The sequence below is a fragment of the Salmo salar genome, chromosome 14, assembly GCF_965601325.2.
Source record: "Salmo salar chromosome 14, fSalSal1, whole genome shotgun sequence".
Lineage (NCBI taxonomy): Eukaryota > Metazoa > Chordata > Actinopteri > Salmoniformes > Salmonidae > Salmo > Salmo salar.
This window is the reverse complement of record NC_138304.1, coordinates 12,566,295-12,578,897: the sequence shown is the minus strand read 5'-3', so window position 1 is coordinate 12,578,897 and position 12,603 is coordinate 12,566,295. Positions and strand designations below refer to the sequence as shown.

General features: G+C 40.5%; 10 non-coding genes across 10 annotated transcripts; all 10 read left to right on the top strand.

Annotated features, from left to right (window-relative positions):
• Positions 1 to 25: 25 nt before the first annotated feature.
• trnav-aac (transfer RNA valine (anticodon AAC)) lies at positions 26 to 98 on the top strand. Its single transcript has one exon. It is a non-coding gene; the product is annotated as a tRNA-Val (tRNA).
• An 853-nt stretch (positions 99 to 951) lies between these two features.
• Positions 952 to 1,024, top strand: trnav-cac (transfer RNA valine (anticodon CAC)). Its single transcript has one exon. It is a non-coding gene; the product is annotated as a tRNA-Val (tRNA).
• A 1,833-nt stretch (positions 1,025 to 2,857) lies between these two features.
• On the top strand, positions 2,858 to 2,930 carry trnav-aac (transfer RNA valine (anticodon AAC)). Its single transcript has one exon. It is a non-coding gene; the product is annotated as a tRNA-Val (tRNA).
• An 853-nt stretch (positions 2,931 to 3,783) lies between these two features.
• Positions 3,784 to 3,856, top strand: trnav-cac (transfer RNA valine (anticodon CAC)). The gene has a single exon. It is a non-coding gene; the product is annotated as a tRNA-Val (tRNA).
• A 1,833-nt stretch (positions 3,857 to 5,689) lies between these two features.
• On the top strand, positions 5,690 to 5,762 carry trnav-aac (transfer RNA valine (anticodon AAC)). The gene has a single exon. It is a non-coding gene; the product is annotated as a tRNA-Val (tRNA).
• Positions 5,763 to 6,615: 853 nt separating this feature from the next.
• On the top strand, positions 6,616 to 6,688 carry trnav-cac (transfer RNA valine (anticodon CAC)). The gene has a single exon. It is a non-coding gene; the product is annotated as a tRNA-Val (tRNA).
• A 1,833-nt stretch (positions 6,689 to 8,521) lies between these two features.
• On the top strand, positions 8,522 to 8,594 carry trnav-aac (transfer RNA valine (anticodon AAC)). The gene has a single exon. It is a non-coding gene; the product is annotated as a tRNA-Val (tRNA).
• An 853-nt stretch (positions 8,595 to 9,447) lies between these two features.
• On the top strand, positions 9,448 to 9,520 carry trnav-cac (transfer RNA valine (anticodon CAC)). Its single transcript has one exon. It is a non-coding gene; the product is annotated as a tRNA-Val (tRNA).
• Positions 9,521 to 11,353: 1,833 nt separating this feature from the next.
• On the top strand, positions 11,354 to 11,426 carry trnav-aac (transfer RNA valine (anticodon AAC)). The gene has a single exon. It is a non-coding gene; the product is annotated as a tRNA-Val (tRNA).
• Positions 11,427 to 12,279: 853 nt separating this feature from the next.
• Positions 12,280 to 12,352, top strand: trnav-cac (transfer RNA valine (anticodon CAC)). Its single transcript has one exon. It is a non-coding gene; the product is annotated as a tRNA-Val (tRNA).
• Positions 12,353 to 12,603: the final 251 nt, after the last annotated feature.

Sequence of the window (12,603 nt, the reverse complement as noted above, 5' to 3'; positions counted from 1 at the left end):
ACACCCTTAGTATCCTACTCATGCAGTTTCCGTAGTGTAGTGGTTATCACGTTCGCCTAACACGCGAAAGGTCCCTGGTTCGAGACCGGGCGGAAACACATTTTAACAAATTAGATAGTAAGCCTATTCACTTAGGGCTCGATCCCAATTTAGGAATTCATGCTTTTCCTACGTACTTCTCAGTATTTGCTATTCAGACTTACCCTTTTAAGTCGCGTAACGCACTCTGCTGGGGTGGCTAGCTTGGGCGCTCTGAATAAATTCCTGCTACGTGTGGTCTGAGTTCCATAATGATTCAAATAGGCTACATGTCCCAAATTATTGCAATACTTTAGCTTAATATGATTCACTAATGCTAGCAACCCTCAGGAACAATTCACAAGGATGTGACAGATTAAAGAAAGGTCAACGGAATGAAAGTATGCCAAAATAAATGTATGTGGCTGTTACTGACAGTGACTCCCGATAGTGGCTAATATTTAACATGATACAAATTGTCAAATAAAACTGGGGAAAGCCCCACAGTGGAGGTGTCATAATACCCATAAAACCTAGCGGTCAAACAGGGAAATGGTTCCAACCATTTTTCCACCATTCATTTTTCCCATATGGGATTTTAGAAACACTTAAAATAATACATTTGTAGTTCTTTATGATAGCCACATTAGCAGTTAATTAGCATTTTTTATAAAAGTCACCTTGTCCTAGAGAGAATTACACGGTTACCATGCCAGGGTAAGCCAACAAGAAACACAGGCCTTTTTGAAAAGTTTTTAAAATCCCCTGTGGGGCATATGAACGGTGGAAAAACGATTGGAACCATTTCCCTGTTCGACCACTAGTTCTTATGGGTATTATGACTCCTACTGTGGTACTCTATTTGGGATATTATGGGCGGTAGACTTGTGGGCATTCCTAACATTTTCCATGACTTCCACTCTTTTTCTTGTAGTTTCTGTAGTGTAGTGGTTATCACGTTCGCCTCACATGCGAAAGGTCCCCGGTTCGAAACCGGGCGGAAACAAATTTTAACAAAACAGATAGTGATGACAGAAACAGGGTCATAACTGAAAAAAACGAAACAAATACATAGGCCTGCAGAATACATGAATAGTCCAGTCTTAGACATGTCTTTCAATAACCAGAGGCAGATAGTGATAACTGAAAAAAAACGAAACAAATACATAGGCCTACAGAATACATGAATAGACCAGTCTTAGACATGTCTTTCAATAACCAGAGGCAATGTTATAAAACAGGTTGTTTGGATCCTGGATGCTAATTGGTTAATAGCAGGGAGTTGAAGCACCACCATCCCAGCATTCTGCGGGTAGTGCCTGTTAGCGGTTCCATTAGATTTATAAATGCGCATCCACTGTCCCACGGCCCAGCCAGTCAATTTATAAACTTCATCTCCCCTGGAAAAATGTGTCTAGACCAATGGTATTCAAACCTTTTCAGCAGGGACACCATTTTTTCCTCCAGAATTTCTGGGGTCCCCATTTTTTTGCAATCATTTCTTGTGATCCCACCCCAAATACAACTTTAAAATCGGTACGTTACATTTTTTTTTACATCAACAAATAACCTTCAATTACCCAATCAAATACTTTTTTTCTAATTAACTTTCTCAAAAACGTTTCTATATTGTCTCGTACAATAATCTATACTCATAATTTTTTGTTCCTAAATTATGAATATATATATCCCCACTGCAGTCCCCCCGACCCCGACTTTAAATATCACTGGTCTAGACAATATTTCCCAATGCCCCTAGGCTAGCATATGGTTTGAAACAGTTGAGGTTTGTCTAAACCTTGCTGTCTGCCTCTCCAACCTGTGGATCAATGTTGCCGTTTTTTTGGTGACCTCCACCGTGCGATGTGTATGAATGTGACCAGAATGACAGCTTCTCTGAGCCAGGCAAATTCATTTATCAGGGTCATTATAATGGATATATCCAAAGAAATGGCAATATAATCCTAGGTAAAACAAACAAAAGTGCAGACAGTTTTCTGTCATTTCAGCTGCTTGATGTGATTGTGTGATAGATTTAGTTGGCTGGCTAGCAAAGGAAAAGTAGCTAGCCTGCATAGCTACAGTGCATTCGGAAAGTATTCAGACCCCTTACTTTTTTCCACATTTTGTTACGTCACAGCCTTATTCTGAAAACGGATTAAGTCAAATAAAATCTATCCACACACAATACCCCATAATGACAAAGCGATAACATATCATTTTTAATTCATAAAAAAAGATTTAAAAAATACCTTATTTACATACGTTTTCAGACCCTTTGCTATGAGGCTGGAAATTGAGCTCAGGTCCATCCTGTTTCCATTGATCATCCTTGAGATGTTTCTACAACTTGATTGGAGTCCACCTGTGGTAAATTCAATGGATTGGTCATGATTTGAAAAGGCACACACCTGTCTGTCTATATAAGGTTCCACAGTTGACAGTGCATGTCAGAGCATAAACTAAGCCATGAGGTGGAAGGAATTGTCCCTAGAGCTCCGAGAGAGGATTGTGTCGAGGCACAGACGTGGGGAAGGGTACGGATACATTTCTGCAGCATTGAAGGTACCCAAGAACACAGTGGCTTCCATCATTCTTAAAAGGAAGAAGTTTGGAACCACCAAGACTCTTCCAAGAGCCGGCTGCTCAGCCAAACCATCCCTACGGTGATCCAGCCCTTATTCAGGAGTTATTCACACGATAATTCCCGGGATCTCAAGCCTTATTGCTTAGTTAATGGACTAAGTCATTTCTGACTTCATTTGGTTCTGAGAGCGATAAATGCCCCACCCACCCACCCACCCAGCCAAAGTCACACCCTTAGTATCCTACTCATGCAGTTTCCGTAGTGTAGTGGTTATCACGTTCGCCTAACACGCGAAAGGTCCCCGGTTCGAGACCGGGCGGAAACACATTTTAACAAATTAGATAGTAAGCCTATTCACTTAGGGCTCGATCCCAATTTAGGAATTCATGCTTTTCCTACGTACTTCTCAGTATTTGCTATTCAGACTTACCCTTTTAAGTCGCGTAACGCACTCTGCTGGGGTGGCTAGCTTGGGCGCTCTGAATAAATTCCTGCTACGTGTGGTCTGAGTTCCATAATGATTCAAATAGGCTACATGTCCCAAATTATTGCAATACTTTAGCTTAATATGATTCACTAATGCTAGCAACCCTCAGGAACAATTCACAAGGATGTGACAGATTAAAGAAAGGTCAACGGAATGAAAGTATGCCAAAATAAATGTATGTGGCTGTTACTGACAGTGACTCCCGATAGTGGCTAATATTTAACATGATACAAATTGTCAAATAAAACTGGGGAAAGCCCCACAGTGGAGGTGTCATAATACCCATAAAACCTAGCGGTCAAACAGGGAAATGGTTCCAACCATTTTTCCACCATTCATTTTTCCCATATGGGATTTTAGAAACACTTAAAATAATACATTTGTAGTTCTTTATGATAGCCACATTAGCAGTTAATTAGCATTTTTTATAAAAGTCACCTTGTCCTAGAGAGAATTACACGGTTACCATGCCAGGGTAAGCCAACAAGAAACACAGGCCTTTTTGAAAAGTTTTTAAAATCCCCTGTGGGGAATATGAACGGTGGAAAAACGATTGGAACCATTTCCCTGTTCGACCACTAGTTCTTATGGGTATTATGACTCCTACTGTGGTACTCTATTTGGGATATTATGGGCGGTAGACTTGTGGGCATTCCTAACATTTTCCATGACTTCCACTCTTTTTCTTGTAGTTTCTGTAGTGTAGTGGTTATCACGTTCGCCTCACATGCGAAAGGTCCCCGGTTCGAAACCGGGCGGAAACAAATTTTAACAAAACAGATAGTGATGACAGAAACAGGGTCATAACTGAAAAAAACGAAACAAATACATAGGCCTGCAGAATACATGAATAGTCCAGTCTTAGACATGTCTTTCAATAACCAGAGGCAGATAGTGATAACTGAAAAAAAACGAAACAAATACATAGGCCTACAGAATACATGAATAGACCAGTCTTAGACATGTCTTTCAATAACCAGAGGCAATGTTATAAAACAGGTTGTTTGGATCCTGGATGCTAATTGGTTAATAGCAGGGAGTTGAAGCACCACCATCCCAGCATTCTGCGGGTAGTGCCTGTTAGCGGTTCCATTAGATTTATAAATGCGCATCCACTGTCCCACGGCCCAGCCAGTCAATTTATAAACTTCATCTCCCCTGGAAAAATGTGTCTAGACCAATGGTATTCAAACCTTTTCAGCAGGGACACCATTTTTTCCTCCAGAATTTCTGGGGTCCCCATTTTTTTGCAATCATTTCTTGTGATCCCACCCCAAATACAACTTTAAAATCGGTACGTTACATTTTTTTTTACATCAACAAATAACCTTCAATTACCCAATCAAATACTTTTTTTCTAATTAACTTTCTCAAAAACGTTTCTATATTGTCTCGTACAATAATCTATACTCATAATTTTTTGTTCCTAAATAATGAATATATATATCCCCACTGCAGTCCCCCCGACCCCGACTTTAAATATCACTGGTCTAGACAATATTTCCCAATGCCCCTAGGCTAGCATATGGTTTGAAACAGTTGAGGTTTGTCTAAACCTTGCTGTCTGCCTCTCCAACCTGTGGATCAATGTTGCCGTTTTTTTGGTGACCTCCACCGTGCGATGTGTATGAATGTGACCAGAATGACAGCTTCTCTGAGCCAGGCAAATTCATTTATCAGGGTCATTATAATGGATATATCCAAAGAAATGGCAATATAATCCTAGGTAAAACAAACAAAAGTGCAGACAGTTTTCTGTCATTTCAGCTGCTTGATGTGATTGTGTGATAGATTTAGTTGGCTGGCTAGCAAAGGAAAAGTAGCTAGCCTGCATAGCTACAGTGCATTCGGAAAGTATTCAGACCCCTTACTTTTTTCCACATTTTGTTACGTCACAGCCTTATTCTGAAAACGGATTAAGTCAAATAAAATCTATCTACACACAATACCCCATAATGACAAAGCGATAACATATCATTTTTAATTCATAAAAAAAGATTTAAAAAATACCTTATTTACATACGTTTTCAGACCCTTTGCTATGAGGCTGGAAATTGAGCTCAGGTCCATCCTGTTTCCATTGATCATCCTTGAGATGTTTCTACAACTTGATTGGAGTCCACCTGTGGTAAATTCAATGGATTGGTCATGATTTGAAAAGGCACACACCTGTCTGTCTATATAAGGTTCCACAGTTGACAGTGCATGTCAGAGCATAAACTAAGCCATGAGGTGGAAGGAATTGTCCCTAGAGCTCCGAGAGAGGATTGTGTCGAGGCACAGACGTGGGGAAGGGTACCGATACATTTCTGCAGCATTGAAGGTACCCAAGAACACAGTGGCTTCCATCATTCTTAAAAGGAAGAAGTTTGGAACCACCAAGACTCTTCCAAGAGCCGGCTGCTCAGCCAAACCATCCCTACGGTGATCCAGCCCTTATTCAGGAGTTATTCACACGATAATTCCCGGGATCTCAAGCCTTATTGCTTAGTTAATGGACTAAGTCATTTCTGACTTCATTTGGTTCTGAGAGCGATAAATGCCCCACCCACCCACCCACCCAGCCAAAGTCACACCCTTAGTATCCTACTCATGCAGTTTCCGTAGTGTAGTGGTTATCACGTTCGCCTAACACGCGAAAGGTCCCCGGTTCGAGACCGGGCGGAAACACATTTTAACAAATTAGATAGTAAGCCTATTCACTTAGGGCTCGATCCCAATTTAGGAATTCATGCTTTTCCTACGTACTTCTCAGTATTTGCTATTCAGACTTACCCTTTTAAGTCGCGTAACGCACTCTGCTGGGGTGGCTAGCTTGGGCGCTCTGAATAAATTCCTGCTACGTGTGGTCTGAGTTCCATAATGATTCAAATAGGCTACATGTCCCAAATTATTGCAATACTTTAGCTTAATATGATTCACTAATGCTAGCAACCCTCAGGAACAATTCACAAGGATGTGACAGATTAAAGAAAGGTCAACGGAATGAAAGTATGCCAAAATAAATGTATGTGGCTGTTACTGACAGTGACTCCCGATAGTGGCTAATATTTAACATGATACAAATTGTCAAATAAAACTGGGGAAAGCCCCACAGTGGAGGTGTCATAATACCCATAAAACCTAGCGGTCAAACAGGGAAATGGTTCCAACCATTTTTCCACCATTCATTTTTCCCATATGGGATTTTAGAAACACTTAAAATAATACATTTGTAGTTCTTTATGATAGCCACATTAGCAGTTAATTAGCATTTTTTATAAAAGTCACCTTGTCCTAGAGAGAATTACACGGTTACCATGCCAGGGTAAGCCAACAAGAAACACAGGCCTTTTTGAAAAGTTTTTAAAATCCCCTGTGGGGAATATGAACGGTGGAAAAACGATTGGAACCATTTCCCTGTTCGACCACTAGTTCTTATGGGTATTATGACTCCTACTGTGGTACTCTATTTGGGATATTATGGGCGGTAGACTTGTGGGCATTCCTAACATTTTCCATGACTTCCACTCTTTTTCTTGTAGTTTCTGTAGTGTAGTGGTTATCACGTTCGCCTCACATGCGAAAGGTCCCCGGTTCGAAACCGGGCGGAAACAAATTTTAACAAAACAGATAGTGATGACAGAAACAGGGTCATAACTGAAAAAAACGAAACAAATACATAGGCCTGCAGAATACATGAATAGTCCAGTCTTAGACATGTCTTTCAATAACCAGAGGCAGATAGTGATAACTGAAAAAAAACGAAACAAATACATAGGCCTACAGAATACATGAATAGACCAGTCTTAGACATGTCTTTCAATAACCAGAGGCAATGTTATAAAACAGGTTGTTTGGATCCTGGATGCTAATTGGTTAATAGCAGGGAGTTGAAGCACCACCATCCCAGCATTCTGCGGGTAGTGCCTGTTAGCGGTTCCATTAGATTTATAAATGCGCATCCACTGTCCCACGGCCCAGCCAGTCAATTTATAAACTTCATCTCCCCTGGAAAAATGTGTCTAGACCAATGGTATTCAAACCTTTTCAGCAGGGACACCATTTTTTCCTCCAGAATTTCTGGGGTCCCCATTTTTTTGCAATCATTTCTTGTGATCCCACCCCAAATACAACTTTAAAATCGGTACGTTACATTTTTTTTTACATCAACAAATAACCTTCAATTACCCAATCAAATACTTTTTTTCTAATTAACTTTCTCAAAAACGTTTCTATATTGTCTCGTACAATAATCTGTACTCATAATTTTTTGTTCCTAAATAATGAATATATATATCCCCACTGCAGTCCCCCCGACCCCGACTTTAAATATCACTGGTCTAGACAATATTTCCCAATGCCCCTAGGCTAGCATATGGTTTGAAACAGTTGAGGTTTGTCTAAACCTTGCTGTCTGCCTCTCCAACCTGTGGATCAATGTTGCCGTTTTTTTGGTGACCTCCACCGTGCGATGTGTATGAATGTGACCAGAATGACAGCTTCTCTGAGCCAGGCAAATTCATTTATCAGGGTCATTATAATGGATATATCCAAAGAAATGGCAATATAATCCTAGGTAAAACAAACAAAAGTGCAGACAGTTTTCTGTCATTTCAGCTGCTTGATGTGATTGTGTGATAGATTTAGTTGGCTGGCTAGCAAAGGAAAAGTAGCTAGCCTGCATAGCTACAGTGCATTCGGAAAGTATTCAGACCCCTTACTTTTTTCCACATTTTGTTACGTCACAGCCTTATTCTGAAAACGGATTAAGTCAAATAAAATCTATCTACACACAATACCCCATAATGACAAAGCGATAACATATCATTTTTAATTCATAAAAAAAGATTTAAAAAATACCTTATTTACATACGTTTTCAGACCCTTTGCTATGAGGCTGGAAATTGAGCTCAGGTCCATCCTGTTTCCATTGATCATCCTTGAGATGTTTCTACAACTTGATTGGAGTCCACCTGTGGTAAATTCAATGGATTGGTCATGATTTGAAAAGGCACACACCTGTCTGTCTATATAAGGTTCCACAGTTGACAGTGCATGTCAGAGCATAAACTAAGCCATGAGGTGGAAGGAATTGTCCCTAGAGCTCCGAGAGAGGATTGTGTCGAGGCACAGACGTGGGGAAGGGTACCGATACATTTCTGCAGCATTGAAGGTACCCAAGAACACAGTGGCTTCCATCATTCTTAAAAGGAAGAAGTTTGGAACCACCAAGACTCTTCCAAGAGCCGGCTGCTCAGCCAAACCATCCCTACGGTGATCCAGCCCTTATTCAGGAGTTATTCACACGATAATTCCCGGGATCTCAAGCCTTATTGCTTAGTTAATGGACTAAGTCATTTCTGACTTCATTTGGTTCTGAGAGCGATAAATGCCCCACCCACCCACCCACCCAGCCAAAGTCACACCCTTAGTATCCTACTCACGCAGTTTCCGTAGTGTAGTGGTTATCACGTTCGCCTAACACGCGAAAGGTCCCCGGTTCGAGACCGGGCGGAAACACATTTTAACAAATTAGATAGTAAGCCTATTCACTTAGGGCTCGATCCCAATTTAGGAATTCATGCTTTTCCTACGTACTTCTCAGTATTTGCTATTCAGACTTACCCTTTTAAGTCGCGTAACGCACTCTGCTGGGGTGGCTAGCTTGGGCGCTCTGAATAAATTCCTGCTACGTGTGGTCTGAGTTCCATAATGATTCAAATAGGCTACATGTCCCAAATTATTGCAATACTTTAGCTTAATATGATTCACTAATGCTAGCAACCCTCAGGAACAATTCACAAGGATGTGACAGATTAAAGAAAGGTCAACGGAATGAAAGTATGCCAAAATAAATGTATGTGGCTGTTACTGACAGTGACTCCCGATAGTGGCTAATATTTAACATGATACAAATTGTCAAATAAAACTGGGGAAAGCCCCACAGTGGAGGTGTCATAATACCCATAAAACCTAGCGGTCAAACAGGGAAATGGTTCCAACCATTTTTCCACCATTCATTTTTCCCATATGGGATTTTAGAAACACTTAAAATAATACATTTGTAGTTCTTTATGATAGCCACATTAGCAGTTAATTAGCATTTTTTATAAAAGTCACCTTGTCCTAGAGAGAATTACACGGTTACCATGCCAGGGTAAGCCAACAAGAAACACAGGCCTTTTTGAATAGTTTTTAAAATCCCCTGTGGGGAATATGAACGGTGGAAAAACGATTGGAACCATTTCCCTGTTCGACCACTAGTTCTTATGGGTATTATGACTCCTACTGTGGTACTCTATTTGGGATATTATGGGCGGTAGACTTGTGGGCATTCCTAACATTTTCCATGACTTCCACTCTTTTTCTTGTAGTTTCTGTAGTGTAGTGGTTATCACGTTCGCCTCACATGCGAAAGGTCCCCGGTTCGAAACCGGGCGGAAACAAATTTTAACAAAACAGATAGTGATGACAGAAACAGGGTCATAACTGAAAAAAACGAAACAAATACATAGGCCTGCAGAATACATGAATAGTCCAGTCTTAGACATGTCTTTCAATAACCAGAGGCAGATAGTGATAACTGAAAAAAAACGAAACAAATACATAGGCCTACAGAATACATGAATAGACCAGTCTTAGACATGTCTTTCAATAACCAGAGGCAATGTTATAAAACAGGTTGTTTGGATCCTGGATGCTAATTGGTTAATAGCAGGGAGTTGAAGCACCACCATCCCAGCATTCTGCGGGTAGTGCCTGTTAGCGGTTCCATTAGATTTATAAATGCGCATCCACTGTCCCACGGCCCAGCCAGTCAATTTATAAACTTCATCTCCCCTGGAAAAATGTGTCTAGACCAATGGTATTCAAACCTTTTCAGCAGGGACACCATTTTTTCCTCCAGAATTTCTGGGGTCCCCATTTTTTTGCAATCATTTCTTGTGATCCCACCCCAAATACAACTTTAAAATCGGTACGTTACATTTTTTTTTACATCAACAAATAACCTTCAATTACCCAATCAAATACTTTTTTTCTAATTAACTTTCTCAAAAACGTTTCTATATTGTCTCGTACAATAATCTATACTCATAATTTTTTGTTCCTAAATAATGAATATATATATCCCCACTGCAGTCCCCCCGACCCCGACTTTAAATATCACTGGTCTAGACAATATTTCCCAATGCCCCTAGGCTAGCATATGGTTTGAAACAGTTGAGGTTTGTCTAAACCTTGCTGTCTGCCTCTCCAACCTGTGGATCAATGTTGCCGTTTTTTTGGTGACCTCCACCGTGCGATGTGTATGAATGTGACCAGAATGACAGCTTCTCTGAGCCAGGCAAATTCATTTATCAGGGTCATTATAATGGATATATCCAAAGAAATGGCAATATAATCCTAGGTAAAACAAACAAAAGTGCAGACAGTTTTCTGTCATTTCAGCTGCTTGATGTGATTGTGTGATAGATTTAGTTGGCTGGCTAGCAAAGGAAAAGTAGCTAGCCTGCATAGCTACAGTGCATTCGGAAAGTATTCAGACCCCTTACTTTTTTCCACATTTTGTTACGTCACAGCCTTATTCTGAAAACGGATTAAGTCAAATAAAATCTATCTACACACAATACCCCATAATGACAAAGCGATAACATATCATTTTTAATTCATAAAAAAAGATTTAAAAAATACCTTATTTACATACGTTTTCAGACCCTTTGCTATGAGGCTGGAAATTGAGCTCAGGTCCATCCTGTTTCCATTGATCATCCTTGAGATGTTTCTACAACTTGATTGGAGTCCACCTGTGGTAAATTCAATGGATTGGTCATGATTTGAAAAGGCACACACCTGTCTGTCTATATAAGGTTCCACAGTTGACAGTGCATGTCAGAGCATAAACTAAGCCATGAGGTGGAAGGAATTGTCCCTAGAGCTCCGAGAGAGGATTGTGTCGAGGCACAGACGTGGGGAAGGGTACCGATACATTTCTGCAGCATTGAAGGTACCCAAGAACACAGTGGCTTCCATCATTCTTAAAAGGAAGAAGTTTGGAACCACCAAGACTCTTCCAAGAGCCGGCTGCTCAGCCAAACCATCCCTACGGTGAATCAGCCCTTATTCAGGAGTTATTCACACGATAATTCCCGGGATCTCAAGCCTTATTGCTTAGTTAATGGACTAAGTCATTTCTGACTTCATTTGGTTCTGAGAGCGATAAATGCCCCACCCACCCACCCACCCAGCCAAAGTCACACCCTTAGTATCCTACTCATGCAGTTTCCGTAGTGTAGTGGTTATCACGTTCGCCTAACACGCGAAAGGTCCCCGGTTCGAGACCGGGCGGAAACACATTTTAACAAATTAGACAGTAAGCCTATTCACTTAGGGCTCGATCCCAATTTAGGAATTCATGCTTTTCCTACGTACTTCTCAGTATTTGCTATTCAGACTTACCCTTTTAAGTCGCGTAACGCACTCTGCTGGGGTGGCTAGCTTGGGCGCTCTGAATAAATTCCTGCTACGTGTGGTCTGAGTTCCATAATGATTCAAATAGGCTACATGTCCCAAATTATTGCAATACTTTAGCTTAATATGATTCACTAATGCTAGCAACCCTCAGGAACAATTCACAAGGATGTGACAGATTAAAGAAAGGTCAACGGAATGAAAGTATGCCAAAATAAATGTATGTGGCTGTTACTGACAGTGACTCCCGATAGTGGCTAATATTTAACATGATACAAATTGTCAAATAAAACTGGGGAAAGCCCCACAGTGGAGGTGTCATAATACCCATAAAACCTAGCGGTCAAACAGGGAAATGGTTCCAACCATTTTTCCACCATTCATTTTTCCCATATGGGATTTTAGAAACACTTAAAATAATACATTTGTAGTTCTTTATGATAGCCACATTAGCAGTTAATTAGCATTTTTTATAAAAGTCACCTTGTCCTAGAGAGAATTACACGGTTACCATGCCAGGGTAAGCCAACAAGAAACACAGGCCTTTTTGAAAAGTTTTTAAAATCCCCTGTGGGGAATATGAACGGTGGAAAAACGATTGGAACCATTTCCCTGTTCGACCACTAGTTCTTATGGGTATTATGACTCCTACTGTGGTACTCTATTTGGGATATTATGGGCGGTAGACTTGTGGGCATTCCTAACATTTTCCATGACTTCCACTCTTTTTCTTGTAGTTTCTGTAGTGTAGTGGTTATCACGTTCGCCTCACATGCGAAAGGTCCCCGGTTCGAAACCGGGCGGAAACAAATTTTAACAAAACAGATAGTGATGACAGAAACAGGGTCATAACTGAAAAAAACGAAACAAATACATAGGCCTGCAGAATACATGAATAGTCCAGTCTTAGACATGTCTTTCAATAACCAGAGGCAGATAGTGATAACTGAAAAAAAACGAAACAAATACATAGGCCTACAGAATACATGAATAGACCAGTCTTAGACATGTCTTTCAATAACCAGAGGCAATGTTATAAAACAGGTTGTTTGGATCCTGG